General features: G+C 44.6%; 1 pseudogene; it reads right to left on the bottom strand.

Moving 5' to 3' along the window:
- LOC122946075 overlaps positions 1–9,943 on the bottom strand; it is a 43,803-nt pseudogene extending 33,860 nt beyond the window's left edge.
- Positions 9,944–15,593: the final 5,650 nt, after the last annotated feature.

Here is a 15,593-nt window from a genome sequence, read left to right as displayed (position 1 = left end):
CTTCCTCTACATGATAAATACCATTTGCTGAAGTGAGACCACCGCTTTCTATACCCTGTCATCAGAATATGACATTTTATACTCTTTCAGCTCATGTATCCTGGATCACTTTCACAGGTAAAGAGACCAATTCCCCTAAAACCATTAGACATTTCTCTCATAGGATCATTACAGTGGAACCACTTTAATTCTAAATTTTCAAGATCCCTGCTTGTTCTCAGTGAATAAAAAATAATTTACATCCAGAGACTGAAATAGACCTAGTCCTCCTCACCGCTGAGAGGTCGATACAGCTGTATCCTGTGTAGTTAAGTCTCTAGCTAATGAACTATTGCAACAAACCATCAGCGTAGGACAGGCTTCTGTTGCTGATACAGTTGCAAGAAAAAGTATGTGAACCCTTTGGAATGATATGGATTTCTGCACAAATTGGTCATAAAATGTGATCTGATCTTCATCTAAGTCACAACAATAGACAATCACAGTCTGCTTAAACTAATAACACACTAAGAATTAAATGTTACCATGTTTTATTGAACACATCATGTAAACATTCCCAGTGCAGGTGGAAAAAGTATGTGAACCCCTAGACTAATGACATCTCCAAGAGCTAATTGGAGTGAGGTGTCAGCCAACTGGAGTCCAATCAATGAGATGAGATCGGAGGTGTTGGTTACAGCTGCCCTGCCCTATAAAAAACACACACCAGTTCTGGGTTTGCTGTTCACAGGAATCATTGCCTGATGTGAATGATGCCTCGCACAAAAGAGCTCTCAGAAGACCTACGGTTAAGAATTGTTGACTTGCATAAAGCTGGAAAGGGTTATAAAAGTATCTCCAAAAGCCTTGCTGTTCATCAGTCCATGGTAAGACAAAGTGTCTATAAATGGAGAAGGTTCAGCACTGCTGCTACTCTCCCTCGGAGTGGCCGTCCTGTAAAGATGACTGCAAGAGCACAGCACAGACTGCTCAATGAGGTGAAGAAGAATCCTAGAGTGTCAGCTAAAGACTTACAAAAGTCTCTGGCATATGCTAACATACCTCTGTTAGCGAATCTACGATACGTAAAACACTAAACAAGAATGGATTTCATGGGAGGATACCACAGAGGAAGCCACTGCTGCCCAAAAAAAACATTGCCGCACGTTTACAGTTTGCACAAGAGCACCTGGATGTTCCACAGCAGTACTGGCAAAATATTCTGTGGACAGATGAAACCAAAGTTGAGTTGTTTGGAAGAAACACACAACACTATGTGTGGAGAAAAAGAGGCACAGCACACCAACATCAAAACCTCATCCCAACTGTGAAGTATGGTGGTGGGGGCATCATGGTTTGGGGCTGCTTTGCTGCATCAGGGCCTGGACGGATTGCTATCATCGAAGGAAAAATGAATTCCCAAGTTTATCAAGATATTTTGCAGGAGAACGTAAGGCCATCTGTCCACCAGCTGAAGCTCAACAGAAGATGGGTGTTGCAACAGGACAACGACCCAAAGCATAGAAGTAAATCAACAACAGAATGGCTTAAACAGAAGAAAATACGCCTTCTGGAGTGGCCCAGTCAGAGTCCTGACCTCAACCCGATTGAGATGCTGTGGCATGACTTCAAGAAAGCCTCAATATTGCTGAACTGAAACAGTTCTGTAAAGAGGAATGGTCAATCATTTCTCCTGACCGTTGTGCACCTCTGATCTGCAACTACAGGAAACATTTGGTTGAAGTTATTGCTGTCAAAGGAGGTTCAACCAGTTAAGTTATTAAATCCAAGGGTTCACATACTTTTTCCACCTGCACTGTGAATGTTTACATGGTGAGTTCAATAAAAACATGGTAACATTTAATTCTTTGTGTGTTATTAGGTTAAGCAGACTGTGATTGTCTATTGTTGTGACTTAGAGAAGATCAGATCACATTTTATAACCAATTTGTGCAGTAAACCATATCATTCCAAAGGGTTCACATACTTTTTCTTGCAACTGTATATTTACTTCACAGCGGCTACAATTGTTTCTGTCTCTAAACTCTAAGAAGGAGCAGATCTGGACGGTTTCCATTCACTAACTGCAAACAGAGATCTTGAAATTAGTTTATTACATTACAAAATGATCATTTTAAATGACCAAGCTTTATATCTGTGAACGTTCCACCGTCAAATCCCTTTAGTACAGGCAATCACAGAAAAAATAAATCTGCCACCAGGATGGGAACGGTCATGTTCACTCACTTGTCACTCCAGCGCCCATTCCACTCCACTTTTCCCCATGGATTCCGCACTCTGATTAAGGAGATTCTGCGCCCCTGATAGTCTACCTGGAAAATGGTACGACACATGCTTCATTTTATGTAGACTATGTAGTAAGGGACTAAAGGAGTACAATGAAAATAATATATCTTTACCTCTGAGACACCTATGATGGAGTAGGCATGGCCTTTTACCAGTCCTTCTGGGGTTCTCACTTCACTTTCAGACTGGTCCAGTATCTATAAAAAGATAATCTTCTATCAAAATACTTTCATAAGTTCTGAGGGTCTTATCCATAAATGGTCCATTAGCAACCTTCAGAATGGTCTCCACTCAAAGCTCCACTAAATTGGTAATGTCCAAACCAGTCCATTGGTTTATAAGGGTTTAGCTCTTTCTGGAGGGGTTTTTATCCCTTATATTATGTAACTTTTTCTGCAGGTTTTGCCGCCCTATTTTCTATTTTTTTGAAACTTTTGAAACGCATTTTACTTTTATATTAAAGATTAAAACGTTAATAAGTTTGGTTGTTGGAGGCGCCAGATAATCCATAGCCCTTGGAGTGTGGTAAAGGCACATGAACAGTAAGGCTGGGTTCCGTTCCATTATAGGAGCACACCAGTGAAATTAGTGGAAGCACTGGAGTCGTCAAATGATGGTAACAAGCGGCACCTGAAGGACCGCATTGGCTAAAATGGGATCCATCAGGTTTCAATTTGCCGCACTATTTTGTCCCGTTTTTTTTTCTACAGAACCTGCAATGGAGGCAGCTACCAGAGCCTCCAACGCAAATGTCAACGCAGTCTATGAGGCTCTTGCACACCAAAGTGAGAATACTGAACATGTGCTGTTTGTTCCCAGCCGATAACCGTGACATCACCAAACACTGGAGCCATCAAGGCCAGGGAGGAATTGAGACCTGAAGAACTTGCTGGAAAGAGGACCACCCTTGGGGCATTTGCAACCTCATTTGCTAATGCACAGTTTGTTTGGCTTTGAAGTGCTAATTCTGTCTTTAGTCTCAATGGAAGGTTTGAACATCCTGTCCAGCCCTGTTATGGTCTTAGATGTCATAAAGGGCCTAACAGAGTTCCTTTAACCCTTTGACTGCTGGAGAGCATTTTATTTGTTGGGTACCTATCAAGTGAGAATTTGGTAGGTAGTGGCAGAAAGTTATGAACCTAATTGGAGCCTGAGTACACCCAACCAGGCTGGGAAGGTGTCTATATGTCCCCTGCCCTACCCTATGGTAGCTAGTACACCACTGAACATGACATCATGATCAATTTGTGTTCCATTTTTTAAGATCAATGGTGGGCAGCTAACCATGTAGTTTTTCTATATGCCCGTTTCCCTTCAGCCCCTCTAGTGCCCCATGATAACACTCCCAGTATAAGAGTCCCACCAAGTCTTCCTCACATTGATTGAGGCTCCCATCAGGGACTTCTTCTCTACAGCTTTCTGGATCATCTGGAACAGGTCTGGAGGAGCGGCCTTGAGGTCCACACTCTCGCCTACACCTCCAGTGAAGTCCACAAAGGCTTCGCTAATCCAACCTCCATTCAGAGCTTCATAGGAGCCATTCAACCTAGGAAAGAAACGTGGCCGGGTTAAATATTACCAGTGTTATCTGGATAATGTTTGGTTGTATTATTTGGGCACTATATATCACATCATACAGAGGCAGCGTCGGTAGAAGATGCTGCAGAGGGTACCGACCAACCAACTTTAAGGGTCCTCAACATCCAGACAGCCTCAAATTTCCAAGATGGTCAATTTTTTATTAAAAGTTTATAGTCAAACATGCAAAGCTATATATGAAAGCAGTAGCGTACATAGAGAAGTAAGGGCCTCATAGCAAGGATCACCCTGGGTTCACACCTGAGCGTTCGCGATGGAGCGCTCTGTATGCGCGATTGTACGGGCGTTTACAATCGCGCATACAGAGACAAGCGAACGCCCATTGTCGCGCGTTCCCGAAAGTCTATGTACGGGAACGCGCGACAAGACGCCCCAAAGAAGCTCATGTACTTCTTGGGGCGTCGGGCGTTTTACAGCGCAATCGTACACGCTGTAAAACGCCCAGGTGAGAACCATTCCCATAGGGAAGCATTGGTTTCTCCTTGTTGAGCGTTTTACAGCGCGTAGGAACACGCTGTAAAACGCTCAGGTGTGAACTTAGGGTCAAACCAAGCCCCCCACACAGGACAGAAGGGTTTCCACCAAAACGCCTTTCAATGACCCTTGGGCCATGGTTTCCACTGCCTCGTTGGCTAAAAGTTGTTCCTTTAGGGTAAAGTCTTGACCAAGTTTTCACCCCAGTTAGAAGAGGGGATGATATCAACTGGGCCTCCTCCTGCCCTGGGCCCCATAGCAGTCGCATGGTCTGCCTGCTATGGTAGTTACGCCCCTGAATGAAAGTGGAGCTGCCCTTTAAGTGTATATGGCCTAGCTCCTGTTCACTGTTATCTGTATTTACTTCAAGATCATTCAGCAAATAATGCTTAAACATCGATCATGTGCTTTTGTGACTCACTTGGCGTAAGCCTTTTCCAGCAAGGCCGGCCAGAACTCGCTCTTCTGGGCAGAACTGACAAACACCAGCTCCCCGTCCTTCGTTGGCAAACGATCATCGACCACAACGTCAATCCACTGGCCGTACTGCCAAACTGGAGGGCACAATGGACGAGATTAACTTAAACAGGTTATTCCATGATGAATGTGAAAAAAATGAAAATCAGACATCATATAGGCCATGACAGTCGCTTTCTAACAAACTTAGAACCAGCCCTGTACCTCACTTGGGTCCAGAGATCTCCCCGTTCATTGGGCCAATTGCGCTGCTAGGTTTAGTTAGAGCAGGCAGCTCAGGGATGTGTCCTTTCTGCTGTAGCTCAGGGGGCATGTCCTTTCTGCTATATAAGTGTGTATTTATTTTACACATTTATATAGCGCTGACATATTCCACAGACATTTGCATCACGCTGTTCCCAGTGGTACTCACAAATCTAAGTTTCCCTATCACTATGTCTTGGGAGTGTGGGAGGAAACTCACGCAAACACAGGGAGAACATACAAACTTCATGCAGATGTTGTCCGTAATGGTCTACAAATACAATTCTAGTAGTCTAGTATAGCTGAAACTATATGATGCAACGGTATTGTGTACAGTAGCTCTGGTATGATCTGGCTCCAACAGTTTTAGACAACTCCCCCCTAAATCACCTGAAAATGGAATATTCCAGCATAATCATTATGAAAATTCTGCTGGGCAGGAACCACACGATCCAATAGAAGGGGGTAAACGGTCAGAGAGGCCGCTGCGGCAAGAAACCAACAGTTACCTGAAAGAAGAGACAGGAGCTATCAGTATGACTGCGTCCACGGACTGCTCACCTCTGTAATCTGTAGAGTCATCATTCACAGAGAGACATTTATAAAACCAAGTGCAAATGTGAACCGTGTTGTTGCCAACCAATCAGATTGCAGCTGTCATCTTGCATTTGCTGTTTTCAGACTGTAAGCAGTGATCTGATTGGTTGCCACTGTCATTTTAGTTCTAAAGCTTCTCCACAGCTCCCCCTAGTGTAATTATGACAACATTACAACTATATATACTGGCATATATGCGGTACAGTATGTATGTATGTACTGTTTATTGCTTTATTGAGTCATAGAAGAGGGTCCCCCACTTGAGACCACCCTCTATGAGCCACAATGCGGTGCCGTGTAATAACAGTGGTCTCTATCGATGAGTACATATAGATGGTACACTATTACTGTACTATGTGGTCATCATTCCCAGTATTAGCGCACTCACCCAGCTGTCCTTGGCATATGTCCGTCCATTTCATGCTGTCGCTGATGAATTGAGGGTACCGGACGAGCTCCTGGAACACAGAGAGAGACGATCATAGTGTCAGGAGGGCCAACGACTCCATGTCCTTTAAAGGGGTATTCTGGTTTCATAATATCGATGACTTATACTAGCGTGAAACTGGAATACTCCTCTAAGCGATTCTCCATATATGATATTGTTTTTAGGTCCAAAATTCTAATGTAGGAACCGTTCCTCCAAAACAATGCCTGGCGCTTAGAAGGTGAATTATTTGGTGCAATTGCGCCCCCTAGTTCAGCTGTCATATTACACCCGATAGGCGTTGTGCAGGGTGCCATTTGCTTTATTCCAAAACTGCACCACACCTTTCCAAAGGTCGTGTCTGGTACTGCATCTGAGCTCCTTTCACTTCAACGGAGCTAAGCTGCAATACCAAATGCAACCCATGGACAGGTGTGGTGCTGTTTATGGACTAAAGCTGCCATGTTTTTCTAATCCTGTACAACCTCTTTAAATAGGACCTGTCCCCTCTCCTGGCATGTCAGTTTTAGTACCTACTTGCATTCCCCATGAAATACCAATTCTGGAGCTTCAATTTTTTACTCTATGTTGTACCATTCCTGTATTATTCCTGCTAGAAGTTTACAAATAAATTGCCAGAAGTCTGCAAAAAAGGTTTTGCTGGGTGTTACCAGTAGCGGGTGTGTCTGACTCTGCCCAATCAGCACTGCTCTTGTCAGACAGTGCAGGGACCCCCCAGTTGGTAACACCCATCTGTACCTTTACTGCAAGCTGCTGACAATTCATTCATACATTTCTAGTAGGAATAACAGTGACATGTTATTACATGGGGAATACGTAGTTACATGTCAGGAAAGGTTAAGGGTCCTCTTAAAAGGGGTTGTACCATCTTAGACATTGGGGGTATATCCTTAGGATATGCCCTCAATGTCTGATAGGTGCGGGTCCCACCTCCAGAACCCACACATAAACTTAGAACGGAGCCTGCAAAGTGCCAGAGGGCACACTATTCATTTCTGCGGGAGGGCCAAAAATAGCCAAGCAGCGGTCGGCTACTTTTGGAAGCCCCATTGAAATGAATGGGAAGTGAACTGCGCATGCGCAGCCATCACTCCATTCACTTCTATAGGGGCTGACGGAAACTCCCATGTCAGAGAAGGGAATACTCCTTTAAGTGACGTTCTTTTTCTATCACTGTCTACAGATTGTAATGTCATGCTGTAGAGCGTAACCTGTGCGTTCTCTGTCCTTTTGATGGCTTTATGCTATTTATGGCAGTTAAGGCATACTCCTATGTGACACGGTCTGCCGCAGTCAAAAAGGACGAAATAATGTGTATTAAGAGTAGAGCAAACACGAGAGATAAAGCTTTTATTCTAGCGGACAGAGCGCTGCTGTGGAAAGTGCAGTCGCTCCTGCCAAACTGGTCCAGCTGTAACCGACACCAGTAAATCTATGTCTAAACACCCGGCCAGTAACCCAGCTTTGAGCTCTCAGCCATTGTGAAAACTTGTATCACATGGTATCACATGTCGAAAGGGGAACTCCATCTTTGATCGCTGGTGGTCTGATCACTAGGACCCCCACTGGTCTTGAAAAGGGAAGGGTGGTCCCCAAGTTCCCTGTGCACATGCATGACTACTGCTCCATTGGCAGCAGTCCTATAGACATTGGGGTAGATTTATCAAAACTGCTGTAAGGGGAAATAAGGCTTAGTTTCCCATAACAACCAATCAGATTCCACCTTTCATTTTCCAGAGGAGCCCTGAAAAATGAAAGGTGGAATCTGAATGGTTGCTATGGGCAACTGAGCCAGTTTTCCTTTACACCAGTATTGATAAATCTACCCCAGTGAATAGAGTGGTGGTCATGCGGGTGCACTACCGCTCCATTCACACAGAGGACTCGAGGACCCCCATTCTCATGTTCAGCGGGGTCTCTGCTGTCAGACCGTCAATCGATCATACATTTATCACCTACCCTGTGGTTCATTATAAAGTACAACTCTTCATCTAAGGGCTCATGCACACGAATAGATAATAATCCTAATATTTTTTTACTACTAATAATTATTATGCAGCGACATATTCTGTAGCGATGTACATAGAAAGCACAGGTGGAGTAATGTCATATGACAAGCGGTGGAGATCTGGCTACCGGAGTTAAGATTAACGGGGTGTGGAGGGGTGAGTCAAGGTGCTGTTTATAGCCTCATGGGGGTCAAAGTGTGCCCCGTGTTTCAGTTTCGACTTGTATGTCTGTATTACAGGTAGTATACAGACATGTTCACGCTGCGAAGAACTGATAACATACATGACTCATACAATAATGGTGGCAGCCATAGAGCGGGCACTGACAGCCCATTATCAGAATAAACAGAGATAAGAGGATAGAGACGACACAGGGTAGAACAAACCAGATCCACAAACTTCCCTCCACGCTAATAGCCTGTGATCAACTACCGCCATATTGTGCACAAAGGCTCTGTTGGTTTCAATCCAATGCGTAGACAGCATCCGCTAAAATCTTAGGCTACTTTCACACTGGCGCTTTGGCTTTCCGTTTGTGAGATCCGTTCAGGGCTCTCACACGCGGTCCAAAACGGATCAGTTTTGCCCTAATGCATTCTGAATGGAAAAGGATCCGCTCAGGATGCATCAGTTTGCCTCCGTTCCGTCTCCATTCAGCTCTGGAGGCGGACACCAAAACACTGCATGCAGCGTTTAGGTGTCCGTCTGACGAAACTGAGCCAAATGGATCCGTCCTGGCACACAATGTAAGTCAATGGGGACGGATCCGTTTTCACTGACACAATCTGGCACAATAGAAAACGGATCCGTCCTCCATTGACTTTCAATGGTGTTCAAGACGGATCCGTCTTGGCTATGTTAAAGATAATACAAGCGGATCCGTTCTGAACGGATGAAGACGGTTGTATAATCTGAACGGATCCGTCTATGCAGATCCATGACGGATACGCACCAAACGCGAGTGTTAGTTAAATATATTACTGGGTAGCCATTCCGGCTACCATAGGGTCTTCCACCCAGCTTTCCCAGACTCCTATGGGAAGCATTGGAGAAGGTATGTTCACATGCAGTGTCTACAATTTTGCAGGCAGAAAATCCACAGTGCATTGCAGTATCTGCAAAGTGGAGGAGATAAAAAAAAAAAATGCAGTGTGGATTGTAATTCTGCATCATGTCAGTGAATGTGGTGGATTTTCCCCCGATGCCTATGGCGAAATCCACGGATAATTCGCATTGAAAACGTGCAGATTGTAGTGCGGATCTCACAGAGAATTACGTTCCGAATCCGCAACAAATGGCGAAACCCATTCTGGATTTTCCGATAGAAGACAAGTAGCTAACCTTATGACAATCATATTTGTGCCACCCAACTTTCCCAGAAACGGATCTGACATTGTAACTGGTGAACACAATAATAGGTACTAATGCAATAACTGCATTTTTTTTAGTTACCGACCAGTAGGGACAAATACATTGAAACATCAGGAGATGATTGACTACTAATATTTGTGTGCCTGGGACTTTGTAGGTGTGTATGGCTCCTATATATGTGTGCGCTGTGTGTTCTCCTAGATCCATACCTGAGGTCTCTTCCACTGGATCCCCCTGGTCTGAGGAGACCATGGTCCTAGCTGGTTGAACCCCAAAGCTGCGGGACCAGCGGGAAAATGTGGGTCCTCGAAAAGACGGTTCCTCCTGCAAACAGTCCTGGAACAGGGTCCTGTAGTCTTGATCCAGGTAGGGAGAAATCGTCCGTGAGACAGGGGTTTTCATCATCCAACAGGCGCACAGTGATAGCTGTAGCTGCCATAGCGAGCACTGAGGCCACCAGATTACCTGCTGCAGGTGTGTATGTGTCCCCAGAGAGCAGGGAGGGGCCAGGTGACAAGGAACGATAAGCCGCCTACCTGTCATGTACTGTGAACACTTCACTATGGTCAATTGAAGCTTAGCAGCACTGTGAATGGCAGAACAAGGGGGGTCCGGCTCCAAAACACAGTACCCATCATGCATCAGATGCACCAGAACGAGAGCCATTCTTTGCAGCAGCCCCCTGGTGTGGCTTATAGGGGTTTGCCAGATTTGGAATCAGAAAGGATTTGTTTGATCCTTAAAGGGAGTCTGTCACCTCCATATGGCCATATACAGCGCTTACATGGCTCTGTAGCACACCTATACAGGATTGTAACGGTAGCTTTGTTCTTTTCTTTAGACTTGCACAAACAGGAAAAACGAGGTTTAATTTATATGCAAATGAGCACTCGCAAGTGCCCAGGGGCGGCGTTCAGTGTGTAAGTGCCCAGGCTGCTCTGCCTTCTTTTCTTTTTACTCCTGGCAAAGGCAGAGGCTGGGGAGGAGTAAAGTGAAAAGAAGGCAGAGCAGCCTGGGCACTTACAATGCGAGTGCTCATTTGCATATGAATTAAACTTTGTTTTTCCTGTTTGTGCAAGTCTAAAGAAAAGAACAAAGGTACCGTTACAATCCTGTATCGGTGTGCTACAGAGCCATGTAAGCGCTGTATATGGCCATATGGAGGTGACAGACTCCCTTAAAGGGTTATTCCCATCTCAGGCACTGGAGGCCTATCGCTAGGATACGCCCCCAATGTCTGATAGGTGTGGGTCCAATCTCTGAGACCTGTACCTATGCTTAGAATGGAGCCCGCAAAGTCCCCACGGGTGCACCATGCATGCTCGGCCGTCCTGCATTCATTCCTATGAGAGCGCCAAAAATAGCCGAAGGCACTGGCCCATACACTGGCGCCAGAAACGACAAAGTATATGGAGCTTTCTGCTTCCGCTCCATACATTGTTAGCTTCCCAGAGCAGCGACAGCCCAATCCAGCTCAGTGGTGGGTGGTGCCGGCTGTCGGACGCCACCGATCTGCCCTGAGGACAGGTCACCAATATCTGCAGCCTTTAGAACTGCTTTAGCTTCCTTTCTATTTTCATCTTGATCCATAGGCTAAATCATAAATGTCTGGTGTATGCAGGTCCAACCTCTGGGATCCTCTCCCATCTCCAGAGGCCACTTTAATATGCAGGTCAAGGGCCGGGGACCCCAGGTTTGAGACGGGTGTGGGGTCCAAGAGGTGTGACTAAGATGAGAATACACCTTTAATTAGCTTCCCCGCAGACAATGCTTACCTGCTATGTACTGTATTTTTCCTTTGCTGTTGCCTGTGTTTAGTGATGAGGAATCGAAGTTAACGAAGTGGAATTTGATCCGAATTTCAGGAAAAATTCAGTTTGTCACTAGACCGAATTTCTTGGTAACAAATTTTTTCCTGAAATGGCGGTAAAAAAACTAAACAAAAAGCCATACCTCATCCATTTCATCGTGGAGAGGCTGTTGCGGCCATCTTGATTGACGAAAACACTCCAAATCTCGCGTGCGTACTGGCCTGGTGTGGTGACGTCATCAGCAATTTTTTTTAAACCCCTGATTAGCCCCTGAAAAGATGCTGCAATCAGCTCTGAGGGGTTCATTGACCGGGGGCGGCACGATCAACTTTCCCCGCCATTGCGCCCCCTACATACATTGGAATGCAATTAGTGACGAAGTACTTCGTAATGAATCTGAATTTTTTGTCGAAGTTCGGCGAAGCAGCCAAATTTTTTAAAACTTTGTAGAGCCAGGAGGATCTGTTCGAGTGACGCTCGGTTTGAGCGACAGGCGGCTGACCTGTCACGGCGCTTCTTGGAGAGGGGATATAATAAAAAAGTAGTACAAAGGGGTTATACTAAAGCAAAAGATCTCTCTAGGGATAACCTTTTGGGTTATACCAGACAAAAAAGAACAGGTACTGATTATCCCAGATTTGTTACTAATTTTAATGCCCATTGGAGACAACGACAAGCTATCCTACAGAGACATCGGCAGGTGCTCCTGACAGATAAAGATCTGAAGGGAGTGATCTCTGAGAGACCATTAATAACATGGAAGAGAGCAAAAAATCTAAGGGGCATGGTGACAAGAAGCCACTATGTTGCCCCAAGGTCTTTTTGGTGATAAGGGCCCACAATGGGGATTTTTCCCGTGTGGTAGCTGTTCCGCTTGTCAGTATATGATTAGAACAGATAAGTTTGTGGATTCCGGTGGGGGCAGAGAATATAAAATTGTACATCACATTTCCTGTAAAACAGACGCAGTCATCTATTATGCGGAGTGCCCATGTGGTCTCATCTATATAGGGATGACCACTAGGGCGGTCAGAATCAGAGTACTCGAACACATTCGACACATTAGGGCAGCAGGTGAGATCACTGAACAAGGGAAACTCAAGAAGCTGAAACCGATTGCAAAACACTTTCGGGAGAAGCACAACAGCAACCCTAGAGGGATCTCTTTCAGGGGGATAGATCGGGTAAAATTGGGAATTGGAGGAGGAGACATTAAACGATGCCTCCTTCAGAAAGAAACAAAATGGATGGTTCTGCTTAATATGGTGACCCCTCATGGACTTAATGAGGCCTTGAGTTTTAAATCCTTTCTCTAATGTTTTTATGATACAACATTTTATAGATATTTATATTTTCTTCTCTGTTTCTTTTGTAGCCTTATTTGCCCTCTAAAGATTGGAATCATAATATCTCTTATGTGACCATTAGGATGGGTTGAATGGAACGGGAAGCGGGAGAAGACTCCATTGTTTGTTTATAGGAGACACCACTATATGAACTATCAAGACATGTTAGCAAAAGTGATATGAATTTGTGATATATTTTTTATTTTTATATTTATTTTATTTGACACTTGTGGTTATTTTATTGTATTTCTTATAATTACTGTATTTTTGCACTTTGTCACTTTTCATTATTGAATATTTTATATATAGACACTATTATCAATATTGTCCATTTTTATATTTATTTTCATATTTGCACTAGGACTATGTACTATGTGTATGCAGTGAGTAGGGTGGTTTTGCACTGTATTTTGCACTTTGTCACTTTATTGATTTTAGTCCTCACTAATAGGTCGTTATATCATAAAAATTGTCGCGGTAAAGTATGTTCCTTATTACTATGATATAGCTTGATAGTGCATACAATGGATCAGATCAGATTCCGCTTTGACATAGTGGTTCTGACCCTTTCCTTCTTAGTCCTCTTTCTTCTCATATATATTCTTTTATGATCACTGTTTTGCTTTTGATATGGACGCCTAGTGAAGAGTTTACAGGGTTGCCTGGTTACCCTGTCAGCTGTTGCAGTGCATCGCCATGTTGTGCGCTGCGCGCCGGGTCACATGGGGACGCCGTCACGCCCCTTGGGAGGAGGGCTGGAACGCATGGCGTGCGTTCCACCCCTCCTCCTGATGGGAATGGCGTCTCCAAGCTTTGACCACGGCGCGCATCATCAGGTGGGGATGCGCTTGATTGGATACAGCAGCTGTATTAGGTGAGTTCATTATGTATACTTGGCGCCGTTTTTGGATATAAATTTGGACTGAGGGCTACATTTTATTGCCTCCTGACGAAGCTGAGGCGAAACGCGCGTCGAGGTTTTCTGCACAATTTGTAGATTCTCATACGGAAAGACCGCAACGTAGTACAAGTACCAGCAAAGTGTATGAGAGTACAGAAATCTCATGCACACTTTGCAGATTTTTTCCGTGTGGAAATTGACCTGCTGTGTGGATTTCCAAATCCTCAGCATGTCATTTATGTGTGCGGTTTTAGCTGCGGATTTCACCCTTTTCCAATAAAGTGTGAGAACTGCGGCAAAACCGCCTCTAATCTGCACCAAAAAACGCAATTAGAAATTGCGGACAGGGTTCAGAAACGCACATAAATCTGCACGGAAATGAGTGCGCATCTTTTGTGCATTCACCCGCACTAGTGTGCAGGTGGCCTTAGGGCGCCTTCAGACACTGCAGATTTTGTTGCTGAAAATTTCTGCAACTGAAAATTTGTTCCGTTTATTCCAATGGGGCTGTTTTGGCAGGAAGCACACGGATTTCTGCAAGGCCCCTTCAGGTGACTGGAATGGATTTTTCGGTCGCAGAAATTTTCGGCAACAAAATCTGCTGCGTGCGAGGGCGCCCTTAGGGCATAACTATGGTCGCTGACTACTTGGTAGTCTAAGCTGCAGGAGAAGTATGAAACACAAGCTTCTGTCTCAGGACATGCGTCTGCTTTGTCCAACCCCCGTGCTTTACACTGCAACACTGTGCCTAGTAACCTACTAAATTATGGAGGAAGGATCTGTAATATATGTTGATCCGAAACATGTTGATGAAATGAGCCTGATGTTTGGTTTTTAAGCACGTTTCCTAATAAAATACGCACTGCGAGGTGAAGCTGGACAATCTACTTTTTTCGCTATTTCTCAGCCTTGGTTCCGGTTCTGTGTCCGTGCTCCTCGGTGGTGTATGGTGAGCTCCAACTTGGTGTTTTTACGTTTATCTACTAAATTATTAGTCCATCTAATTCTGCCCTATGGAAACTAAAAGCAAACACGCTAAACCTGTCCGAAGGAGTTGCCACAACAGAGCAGCTATAGCTGGAGACTAATGACTTCTCTAATTAGTCGTGTCGGTCACCAGGATCAGATGCCGAAATTCACACTGTCCCTGTCATTCCATTCATACTGACTGTTATATGGGGGCTCATGTGATACTTAGGTCTCTGCAGTAATCCTTCACAGGTAACATCACCAGGATGGCGCTTCATCAATTATACATGAGGTTGTAATAGTTAATGAAGGAATACGACCAGGTGGTTGAAATGCACGGTCGTCGCTCCCCTTTGCTTAAAGTGAATGAATCCCCGGGATCCTTACTGTGCATCATTATGCTAATACAGGGTGGGCCATTTAGCATATGCTGTGAAGATACGAGATGTGCAGCACCTGAAACTACAGATACTGGAAGCCTGTGCTAGCATTTCTCCTGCGGTGCTGCTATCAGTGTGTGAAGAGTGGGAGAAGAGGGTTGCATTGACAATCCAACACAATGGGCAGCACATTGAACACATTTTATAAGTGGTCAGAAACTTGTAAATAACTCATGAAAGAATAAAGTTACGTTAAAACCAAGCACACCGTTGTTTTTCTTGTGAAATTCCCAATAAGTTTGATGTGTCACATGACCCTCTTCCTATTGAAAAAAAAGTTGGATTCAAAATGGCCGACTTCAAAATGGCAGCCATGGTCACCACCCATCTTGAAAAGTTTCCCCCCTCACATATACTAATGTGCCACAAACAAGAAGTTAATATCACCAACCATTCCCATTTTATTAAGGTGTATCCATATAAATGGCCCACCCTGTATATCAGAATATAGAGATACCGACTGTAATGACCGGCAACACGCACAGGGAGGAAAAAGGGAAAGTCCTGCCCAAGGGAGAGGGAAAGGTGGTGACCCCTAACTCTCCTTGCGGCTGGCACCTGACTGCCCTGACGTCCCTAGACGGGTTCCTCACCCATGCGGCGATCACGTGCCTAAACCCTG

Source organism: Bufo gargarizans, chromosome 9, assembly GCF_014858855.1.
Source record: "Bufo gargarizans isolate SCDJY-AF-19 chromosome 9, ASM1485885v1, whole genome shotgun sequence".
NCBI lineage: Eukaryota > Metazoa > Chordata > Amphibia > Anura > Bufonidae > Bufo > Bufo gargarizans.
This window is presented reverse-complemented; position numbering and strand designations above follow the sequence as displayed.